Source organism: Nannospalax galili, unplaced genomic scaffold (assembly GCF_000622305.1).
Source record: "Nannospalax galili isolate Female #2095 unplaced genomic scaffold, S.galili_v1.0 scaffold290, whole genome shotgun sequence".
Lineage (NCBI taxonomy): Eukaryota > Metazoa > Chordata > Mammalia > Rodentia > Spalacidae > Nannospalax > Nannospalax galili.
This window is the reverse complement of record NW_008331486.1, coordinates 442,748-452,250: the sequence shown is the minus strand read 5'-3', so window position 1 is coordinate 452,250 and position 9,503 is coordinate 442,748. Positions and strand designations below refer to the sequence as shown.

Below are 9,503 nucleotides of genomic sequence, written 5' to 3'. Positions count from 1 at the left end.
CAAATTTCATGAATACATCCAAAAATGGAGAAAAAAAGCAGGAATCAAAGAATGAAAATAATGATTAAAATTTAAGGAAAGAAGAATGAGATACTGTGACTAGAGTGAAATCGGATCTTTTACAGTAGAACGCCAAAAGATATCTTAAGTTGCAATGCGCAAACATATGTGCATAAGTAGGTAGCATACTGTTTAGAGAACAGATGTAGGAACCATCAAAGAACTGAAACCTAGACTTAGTTAGGCAAGCTTAGGTACCCTTTTTATTAAGTGTTCTATAGTTATATTTAAAATTTTTCTCACATTGTTATAAATATATTGCTTCATCGAACTATTTTTAGTTGGACAGTGGCATAGAAATTTATTACTTTGGGATACCTCTGTATCTGTTTATAGTGAAAAACTGACCTAACAAGATGTGAGAATCTCATTCGCTGGAGGAGTATATTTTCATGAAAAAGTTAGTCATTAATAAAGTCAAGACTTACAGTAATTATCTCTACCCTCATTCCAGATAAGCTTAGTTGACTTAATGGAACACCTTTACCAAAAGAACAAAACTGATGTTCCTGAAACACAATGGTAGAAGGAGATCCTCACTCCAGTGACCGACTTCGTCTGAGATGTAGAGACTCTTGAGATCTGGTTGAACCTTAGTATCTTCCTCTTCCTTTTCCAGCTCTGATCTTCCTCTTTTGAAGGTAATTTAGACAGTGTCTTATGGCCACTAAAAACAAGACAGAGGTGACTGAATTTGTGTTGTTGGGCTTGCCCAGCAGACCAGGGATGCAGCCAGTTATTTTTGGGATTGTCCTTGCAATGTATTTGATGGCAGTTTGGGGAAATGCCTTATTAGTGATTGTGGCTTGCTCAGACCCCAAGCTTCAGATTCCCATGTATTTCCTTCTCAGCCAACTTTCCTTAATTGATATATCTCTAACGACCATTATTATTCCTCAAATGCTGGTGCACACACTGTCTGTGAATCGAACCATTTCCTTCAGCTGGTGCATGACACAGCTGTTCTCCTTCATGGCTGTGGGCAGCATGGAAGTCCACTTGCTGGCCGCCATGGCATATGACCGCTATGTCGCCATCTGTGAGCCTTTACGATACTCTGCCATTGTCAGCCATCGCCTCTGTCTGCGCATAACCTTGACCTCATGGGTGGTTGTCAGCCTTAACAGTCTCCTGTATACTCTGTTGGTCACCCATTTAACCTTCTGTGGTAACCAGGTGACCCACTTCTTCTGTGACATCACTCCTCTGCTGAAGCTCTCCTGCACCAGACCAGTGGTCAATGAAATGCTAATCTTCACTGAAGGTGTGGCTGTGGTGGTCAGTCCTTTCTTCTTCATTTTTGGTTCCTACGTCCGCATAGGCATTGCCATAGCTCACACACACTCAGTTGTTGCCCTGCGTAAAGCCATGTCCACCTGTGGCTCTCACATCCTGGTCGTGTTGTTCCTGTTTGGCTCTTTGGTTCACATGTACCTCCGGCCGTCATCCAGCTACAACTTAGAACAGGATAGCCAGGTAGCCATCTTTTACACACTTGTTGGCCCTATGCTAAATCCACTAATCTACAGCCTCAGGAACCAGGAAGTTAAAGGAGCTCTGCGAAAGCTATTCAGGAAACTCTGTATCCTAGGAAACAAAGAATGGCAACACATCTCCTGAGAACAAAAGAACTAGTCGGAAATCATTTCAGACAGGTGGGCTATACTTTTAAACACTGAAATGAATCATATTCCCATGGAATATTCTTTGCTATTAATTCCTTCTTGGCTGGGTTTGGAAAGAAGTGATTTAGTGAATAAATGTTTCTGAACCCCTTTGAACAATCTAGATTCTCCTCACATTGGAACTGAGGATATATTTTAAAATCACTAAACCCAAATGTCTTTTTCTTGCATAACATGTAACCTGAGAAATAACTAAGTCAAATAGAAGCTAATCAGATTGACTTACAGAACTTCCAATATTTTAGTGATGGTTTATCATATACTGTCTTCCAGAGAGAAGTCAATGTGATTTGCAGCACTGTTATTCAGGAGAATGAATTTTGAATAAATCATGGAATAGATAGCCATGTCTAAAAGTTGTTATATTTATTTACTCTTTCATTTCCATAACCTCTTATCTCACAGTAAAGTTCCCTTCCCCATCTCTTATCAGATCTATCTCCACTTACACACCCCTCATTACTTCATGGCCTCTATTATTTTTTGAGATCTATTGAGTCTAGTTTGTATTTGTGAAATGATCTTGGGGTTGGTCCAGCTGGCATCATATCCTTAATAAAACGGTCTCTCTCTCTGAACAGCTCTCCATTAGCAATAGTTCCTCAGCTAAGGTTGGGACTTCTTGTCAGGCTCTTCCCTCCATGCTGGGATTTTGTCTTGTGTATACTTTCACAAGCATTGTATGTTCATATGTGTGGTTACCCTGTTGTGCCTGGAAAACATGGTTGTCTTGTATTGATCCAGCACCTCTGTCTCTTACAATCTGTCTGACCCCTCTTCTGTAATGATCCCCAAGTCTTGGGAGGAAAGGGTATGATACAGGTGTCCCATTTAGGCCTGAGTATTCTGCAATCTCTTTTTTTCTGAACGGCTACAAGTTGTGGGTTTCTGTGTTAATCATCATCTATTGCGAGAAGCTTCTGTGGTGAGAGTTGAGAGATACATTAATTTAAATAAGGATTCAAAGACCACAATAAAATTAAAGTAAATTGAAGCCAAGGAAATTAAATTCCTTTGCATGTGAAGTTGCCAAGGCATGTGGTGACAGTGAACATTCACTAGCTGCATATGTCAGTGCTCCTTATTTCTTCATTCAGAGAGGTATAACAGCTTTCCATTGATCCCTTTTCATTCAACCAGACACAGACACCTGTTTTACCTTTACAGCAACAGTCCAGGAAACCTTAGAAACTGATCAGAGAGGCATAGAAATTAGAATTAATTTAGCATAGATATAATAAAAAGGAACAATGTATCATCACATCAATTTTTCATTGTCAGGTTGGGAATTATTGTGGCAAAATGAGTGGAATTTAAAAATCTCTTACAGTTTTACATATATTTTAATTTTGACAACATGTGGATCACAGTGTGATATTTTAACATATGTATTAGGCTAATAACATAACTAATGTTCAGCATTTCTTTGGAGTAAGGGCATTTAACTTTAAGATTATTTGTCTTTTCCTCTTCTAAACAGAGACTTGTTTAACTTAGGCATTTCCATTTATTCAAATACAAACACAAGCCTACCCACCCAGCTCCCTCTGCTGACACATAGGAGCTCCCCAGGCCCTGGCTACTCAGCTCAAACTTTCCCTGTTTTCCCAGCACCTGGTGCTGACAGGGAAGAGGTCCTCAGACACTAACCCCTGGCACACCCTTTCCTCAGTTCTCCTAGCCTCCACACTGACAGAAAACCATTCCCCAGATTATCATCCCCACGTCCATGTTCCCACTTACCCAGCTAAGTCTGGGTGCACAAGTCCCAGTGCAAAAACAGCAACAACATGAAAATCCATGACAACATGTCTTATCCAAAAATTACTTGGCCCATAATAACAGACCTCAATGAAAATTACCTTAAAGAACTTTCAGATAAATAATTCAAAAGAATGCTTATAACTATGTTTAAACAGCTCAAAGAAGACATAGATATAAGAAAACTAAAACAAAAATATATGTGAAATAGGGAATCAGTACAAGATATGAAAATAAAATTCAATAAAGAGAAAAAAGAAACTGAAATGATGCTGGAAATGAAAAACTCAGTAAGCCAAAAATAACAAAACAAAACAAACAAACAAACAAACAAACAAAAACGCACCTCAGTAGAAAGCCTCCACAATAGAATAAATCATGTGGAAAGCAACACTATCAGTGCTAGAAGACAAGGTATAGGAATTGGTTCACTCAGTAAATGTAATTGATAAATTCATAAAAATCCATGATGGAAAAATAGAAGTTTTTGGAAACCATGAAAGACCCAATTTTTGGATTTTTGGTGTAGAAGGAGAATATCATATTAAAGGTAAAGAATATAACTTCAATAAAATCACAGAAGAAAACTTTTCATGCCTATCCAGGTGTAAGGGACCTACAGAACTCCAAATAGCACAAGAAAAGAAACTCCACATGGCATATTATAGTTAATACATTAAAAACACAGAATAAACAAAGAATATTGAAAACTTCAAGAGAAAAAGAGCCAGGTCACTTATAGAGGCAGGTTCAGCACAATAACGCCTCATTATCTGGCAGAAAAATTTAAAGCCAGAATGACCTGGCAAAATGCATGCCTAGTTCTAAAAGATCACAACTCTCAACCAAGACTATTATACCAGTAAAACTAGCAATTGAAATATAGAAAGAAACAAAAACTTTCCATGACAAAAACATTAAAGGAATTCATCACTACTGAGATCTACAAAGGATACTTCAAGGTATCCTTAAATTTGAAGAGAAGTATAATATACCCAAGCGCTCACAGGAAATAAATAAATAATACCAGTACAGTGGATCAAAAAGAGGCCAAAGAATCCACCACAAAACCAACAAAATGACAGAAAATAAACACATCTTTCAATAATAAATTTGAATTAATGGTCTCATTTCCTCAATAAAAACACACAGATTAGCAGATTATATCAGAAAACTGAATGCAGATCCTCATGCAGCCCGAGTAGCTCCACACTTACCTACACTGCACTCTGTCTCCCTTCAAGCCTTGGTCCCAGGCCCACCCCTGCTCTTCTATCTCAGATCTCTGGACCAGCATCCTGACCCAGATTAGATGAATCCTCAAGCACAGTTTCTTAGACCTCCACAAGCCGTCCCCACCCCACCTTGCGCCTGGCTTCCAGATCTGACACAGACTCACTTACTACCCTAGGAAGTCAGATCCCGCCCACTGACTTTTGATTCCATTGCAACCTAAGCAGCTCCACTTGTTTCCCTCGCTCTGTCCCTCTTCTTGCTTTGGGCCCAGGCCTGCTCCTGCCCTTTCAGCCCCAGCTCTCTGGACTAGCCTTTTAGTCCAGCCCTTCCCACTGCATCCTGATCCCTTGCACTCAGACCAGGCTAATTCTCCAGCTTTGTTGTTACACCGTTCACAGTCTGTCCCACCACCTGTCTTGCCCTCCGCCGGCTCTCCTGATCTGCCTATCACAGACCTGCCTGCTACCCAGACCAGCCTAGTATCCTATGAGAACCTGAAGCACACACCAACTAAATTTTCATATCTGAGAAAAAAGCAACCAAGCTATATCAATATAAAAAGAATCAAACTTCAAACAAAGGCAGAATAAAATTTCCTATCTGACACACAACCAATAAAAAGCATCCATATGCCCAAGACAATGCAAAAACACAAATAATATGAAAAAGCAGGAGAATATGTACTCAACAAAACCCACCAGCCCTACAGAAGTGTTCTACAATGAGAATCACCCTGAGGAAACCCAAGACACAGAATTTGAAAGAACAGTCCTAAACATGATAATTTAAGTAGTGTTTGTTGTAGATCTTCTTTACAGTCTGGTAAAACACTTCTGTGAATTTAACTTGGCCTGGCCTTTTTTCAGTTGCAAAGCTTTGTATTACTGTTTGATTTGTTGTGCATCTGTTTTTAAAAATATCTTTGATTTTTTTGTGTATTTCGTACACAACGTTTTTATCATCCTTATACCCTCTCCCCCATCGGCACCCTATCATAGCCCACCCCCCATTGGATTTCATGTATTCTATCATTTATGTTAAGGTCTATCAAGTCAAGTTAATGTCCCCTGATGTCCCTCAGTGAAAGTTCATCCACTAGGGTCTAGTCAGCCTATCTAGAGTCCCTCCCTTAAGATTAGTTCTTCCTCACCCAGTGGTAACTAGTTGTCCAATAGTTCTTTGGCTAAGATTGGGGCCTGCTGCCCCTTTTAACAGTTCTATACTGGGTTTTTGTCTGCTTGAGTTTGCATGGGTCTTGTGCATGCTGATGCCAATGCTGTCAGTTCATATCAGCAAGTTCCCAGGAACCTGTAAGACTCTACTTCCATATGGTCTTGCTCCTCCTCCCCTGGCTCTTACATTTTTTCATTCCTGTCTTCTGAAATGATCCCTCATCCCTGTTTCATGAGGGAACTCTGTTGATGAGAGCTGAGAGATGCATTAGTATTCTCTCGGCCCTCGTTCCACTATGTTCTATGAGTCTTAGGTATGGAGGGTCCATTGTAGATGTGTCATTTAGATTTGGGCATTTCACAGACATTTAATTTCTGTGTGTGACTAGTTGTGGACCTCTGTAATAGTCTCTGACCACAAAGGAAGCTTCTTTGATGAGTGGCACCTGATGTACTTGTCTGTAACTATAAGGACCCATATTTAGTACATAGTAGGAAATTACATTTGTCTAGGGATATGAAATCCTTGGAATTTTCTCTAAGGTCTATGACCTCTCCAGTCATGTTTATTTGGCTTTATTTACAGTACCACGCATGAATTCCCTACCATTGAATAGACTTCAGGTTCAATTAGATAGCTATTGATTATTCCCAAGACAAAAGTGCCACTACTGCCCCAATATAGTTTGCTGTGCTGGTCACTGTTGTGTTTATTAGGCCTTAAAGTTAGGGTTGGCACATCGATTGATGTTCTCAAGGAGCCTGAGAGAGAAGAACAGTAGGAGACAGATGTTACCAAGGGGGAGAGGGAGGAGGGTTATACAAGGAACTGTGGGGGTGAAAGGGAAGAAAGAGCTCAAGAGAGGGGGGACCCTAGGAGACAGGTGTTATCAAGGGTGAAATGGGGAAAATAGGGGTATTTTAATTGAGGGGGGAGGAGAAAGAGATTAAAAGACAACAGAGAGGTTGAGAAGGGAGAAGAGAGAGAGAGAGAGAGAGAGAGAGAGAGAGAGAGAAAGAGAGAATAATGCCTACCTGGTATAAAAAAACAGAGGGAAACATATTAGTTTAAAAACCTACTGAAAATTTACACATACAACATCTCTATGTGAGTCCATGTGTGTAACTGAAGGCTATATAACAAGAAACAGTGCCAAACAGGAGAAACATCCCTTTGAGCTGTTGGCCAGGGTATTCCAAGAGACTCCAAAAATTATACAGGTATTACCACAGACCTTGATTGCCTCCTAGAACTTGAAGGTAAGACCCTGTTGCTGAAGACAGGACATACTTCAGATATAGGACTTGGAGCAATGGAGTTGGAAATGATCTGGAAGCCACTTTTCTGAAGGTTAGTTCTTATAGTTTTGGAGAACACTATGCATCTGTTTTAATGGTTGATCTCTTTTTGGTTTAACTTTCATGGGTCCATTGACTTTTAGAAATTCATTTCTTTGAGGTATTGTAATTTAATGGAATGCAATTTTGAATGTATTCTCTTATAATGTTCTGGATCTTCAATATATATATTTTTGTTGAATTTTTGTGCATTTCATACAATACATCTTAATCATATTTAGACCTCCTCCCCCATCCAAAACCCCCAAAAGCCCCCCAACCACCTGATTTTCATGCATTTTGTCATATATATTAAGTCCTATTGAGTCAAGTTTGTGTACCCAGATGTCCCTCCGTGCAAGTTCATCCACTGGAGTGTAGTCCGCCTATCTAGGGTCACTCCCTTAAAGAAGAGTGATTCTCCATCAGTAAATATAAGGCTCCATGTTTAGCCTTATATTTAGCTCCAGTAATAAATTACAGTTGTCTAGGGATATGACAAAGTTAGTTTTCTCTAGGATCTATGACCTCTCCAGCTACGTGTTTGATTATTTTTATAGAGCCATACATGAGTTCCCTCCCATGGAGAGGGCTTTAAGTTCAATTAGGTGTCTGTTGATTACTCCCAAGATAAAGTGCCACTACTGCACAACTATAGTTTGTTATGCCAGTCATTGTTGTGGTTATTAGGCTTTAAAGCTGGGGCTGCATCATTGGCTGATTTTCTCTTAGCTTTTATAGTGTCCTCTAGAACTATGAGAGCTGGTCTTCAGGGAGGAGGCTTCCAGGTGAGTTCCATCTTCATTCCTCCAGGTCCTGTGTCCAAAGTATGTCCTGTCTTCAGCAATAGGGTCTTACCTTCAAGTTCTGGGAGATAATCTAGGGATGTGACAATAGACTGTGTAATTTTGGGAGCCTCTTGGACTTCTATGACCAACAACTCGAATCTTTTTAAACTTTTGTTTTTTTTAACTTATATTTTTATTGATTTTTGTGCATTTCATACAATGCATCTTAATCGTATTTAGACTCCTACCCACATCTGTAGCCCCTATAGCCCTCCCTGAACCAGATATCATGCATTCTGTCATATATGTTAAGGTCTATTAAGTCAAGCTCCTGAACCCTGAAGTCCCTGGGTACAAGTTCATCCACTAGAGAAGTCTAGTCAACCCATAACCTCTCTACAGTCATTCCCTTAAAGAAGACAATCTCTCCTTCTGTTGCCAACAGTTCTTCAGCTAAGATTGGGGCATGCCTCCCATTTACCCAGTTCCATGCCAGGTTTTTGTATGATTGAGTCAGCATGGGTCTTGTGCACGCTGTCATCTTTGCTTCAAGTTCATATAAGCAAGTTACAAGAGGTCTGAAAGCATCTGTTTCCTATGGTCAGGCACACACCAATGAACAGCTCAAAGAACTCAAAGAGGATAGGCATAAACTTGTGACAGAAGTTCAAGAAAATACAAATACATGACTGAATAAAATACCAGAAATGATTCAGGACTTGAAAAGTGAATTCACAAAAGAGAGAAATATTGAAGAAAACCCAAGCCAAAATGAAGATGGAATTAAAAACTCAATAAGCTAAAGTTGGGGTCTGGTGCTAATTTCCCCAGATCTATGCTCTGTTTTTGTGATTGATTCTGCATGTCTTGTGCATGCTGTCACTCTTGCTGAAAGTTCACAGCTCTGTGATAATCTCCATCTGTTGAAAAAAGAGACTTACAAGAACTCTCTGTTCAGAATCATCCCTGCATCTCTGGAGTGAAGACATCTTGATCATGGTAGATGACCTTTTGATATGCATCTGTATAAAGTGAGTATTTTGTTGAGAATTTTTGCATTTATATTCATTAAAGTTATGGGCCTATATGTCTCTTTTTCAGTTCTGTCTTTACCTGGTTTTGGTATTAGTGTGATATTACACTCGTAGAAGGAATTTGGGAATTCTTCTGTGTCTTTTTGAATAATTTAAGAAGTATTGGTTGTAGATCTTTGAATGTCTGGTGGATTTCTGCTGTGAATCAATCTGGGCCTGGACGTTTTTTGAGTTGGGTTGAGTTTTGTATTACTGTTTCAATTCCTTATTTGTGGGCGCGTGGGGATCTCGGAGCACCAGCTGCTGGGCGTGGCGCTGGTCTCTCGTGCGCCGCTGGGGTGCGGCGGGTTGCGCGCACCACGTTGCTGTTCGAGTCCCTGCTGTGCAGGTCTCTGGCTCTCCACGGCTACTGGGAGCTGGCGGCTCTGC

At 40.0% G+C, this 9,503-nt stretch overlaps 1 pseudogene across 1 annotated transcript; it reads left to right on the top strand.

Annotated features, from left to right (window-relative positions):
* The first annotated feature begins 720 nt into the window (after positions 1-720).
* LOC103726710 lies at positions 721-1,739 on the top strand (annotated as a pseudogene). Its single transcript, XR_001872219.1, has one exon. The product of XR_001872219.1 is annotated as an olfactory receptor 1361-like (transcript).
* The last annotated feature ends 7,764 nt before the right edge of the window (positions 1,740-9,503 follow it).